This window comes from Callospermophilus lateralis, chromosome 8 (assembly GCF_048772815.1).
Source record: "Callospermophilus lateralis isolate mCalLat2 chromosome 8, mCalLat2.hap1, whole genome shotgun sequence".
NCBI lineage: Eukaryota > Metazoa > Chordata > Mammalia > Rodentia > Sciuridae > Callospermophilus > Callospermophilus lateralis.
This window is the reverse complement of record NC_135312.1, coordinates 100,315,351-100,317,235: the sequence shown is the minus strand read 5'-3', so window position 1 is coordinate 100,317,235 and position 1,885 is coordinate 100,315,351. Positions and strand designations below refer to the sequence as shown.

At 30.0% G+C, this 1,885-nt stretch overlaps 1 non-coding gene across 1 annotated transcript; it reads right to left on the bottom strand.

Moving 5' to 3' along the window:
- Positions 1-207: 207 nt before the first annotated feature.
- On the bottom strand, positions 208-433 carry LOC143406614 (small nucleolar RNA U3). Its single transcript, XR_013092252.1, has one exon. It is a non-coding gene; the product is annotated as a small nucleolar RNA U3 (small nucleolar RNA).
- Between the last annotated feature and the right edge of the window lie 1,452 nt (positions 434-1,885).

Here is a 1,885-nt window from a genome sequence, read left to right as displayed (position 1 = left end):
CTTATTTGATGTATATAAGTATATAATTGGTATTTCTAATTTTATGCAATCTATTTTTTTTCTTTAGTAAAATATTCCTGCCCATAAAATTTCGTTCTTATATTCACATGCCCACTCTTTCTTATGGATAGTGCTTACCTAACATTTGATTTCCATTTAATTATTTAAAACCTATTTATAACTTCATATATTTTTTTAATAACAAAAACCACTCAGACAGTATTCTCTCCCTCTTAATCTCTAAAGAGAATTAAGAATAATCATCAATGGCAAAAGGCAGTTGCAGTAATGCAAAACCTAGAGCTTGCTTCACACTCAGGAGAGAACACTCAACTCCTCCTCATGGTTTCTGGTACTCTCCATGATCAGAGAAACTTCCTTAGTAACATACTATAGAACATGGGAGGATTAGATGAATTCTAGATAGGGAAGAGGGGAGGGAGGGAAAGGGAGGGGGCAGGGGGTTAGCAAGGATGATGGAATATGATAGACATCATTATCTAAAGTACATGTATGAAGACACAAATTGGGTGTCAACCTACTTTATATAGAGAGATATGAAAAATTGTGGTATATATGTGTAATAAGAATTGCAATGCAAAAAAACAAAACAAAGTAGATGTATAAAGACATGAAAAAAATAATAAAAAGAAAGGATCCCTGAAAGTATAGTCTTTATAACTTCATATTTAAAGTCCATCTCTTTCTGTCAAAATATTTTTTCTTGTTTTTTGACCCAGTCTGAAAATATATGCATTTGAGTGGAATATCAGTTCATTTATTTTTAATATTATTATTTAAATAATTGTATTAAAGTCTATTATTTTGTCCTTTTTTTCTCTAAATAATAGTTTTCCTATTATTACTACTTTTCTGCCTTATTTTGGGTTAATAAAATTGTGTTATTAATAAGGTTTATTTCTTGCATTATCTTTTTTCTACTTTTTAATTTATATATGACAGCAGAATGCATTACAATTCTTATTACACATATACAGCACAATTTTTCATATCTCTGGTTGTATATAAAGTATAATCACACCAATTCATGTCTTCATACATGTACTTTGGATAATAGTGATCATCACATTCTACCATCATTTCTAATCCCATGCCCCCTCCCATCCCCTCCTAACCTTCTGCCCTATCTAGAGTTGGTCTGCTCCTTCCATGCTCCCTCACCCTATCCTACTATGAATCAACCTGCTTATATCAGAGAAAACATTTTAATTTGGTTTTTGGGATTGGCTAACTTCATTTTGCATTATCTTCTCTAACTCCATCCATTTATCTGCAAATGCCATGATTTTATTCTCTTTTATTGCTAAGTAATATTCCATTGAATATACATACCACATTTTTTATCCATCTTACATTATCTTTTAAGCTATATATTTTTAAATTATTTTAAATTTTTGATGATTACCATTTTTATCTTAACATATCAGAGTTGATTTGAGATTAGCAATGTACTATATCACAAAATACAGGGATTTATAACAGTATAATTTCATTTACCCCATTATGTCACTATTCATTCCAGTATGACGATTTATTTTAGCACTTTTGAAAGGTGAATCTGCTAAATGTTTTTCTTAGTACTTGATTTCTTACAATGTGTTTTCATTTCACCTTTATTTTGGATTAAATTTTGACTGGACATTGATTTCTGTGTTGACTTTTTTTCTTTCAACTTTGTGACCATGCTTTATCACTGCCATCTGACTTGTATTTTTTTTTCTGATTGGAAGTAATTTATGGATCCATCAGTGCTATAACATGTGTTTTTTTCTATGGCTGCATTTAAGATTTTCTTCTTACAGTTGGTTTTCAATAGTTTGTCAACAGTGTAACTTGATGTGATTTTCTTTGTATTGATCTCATT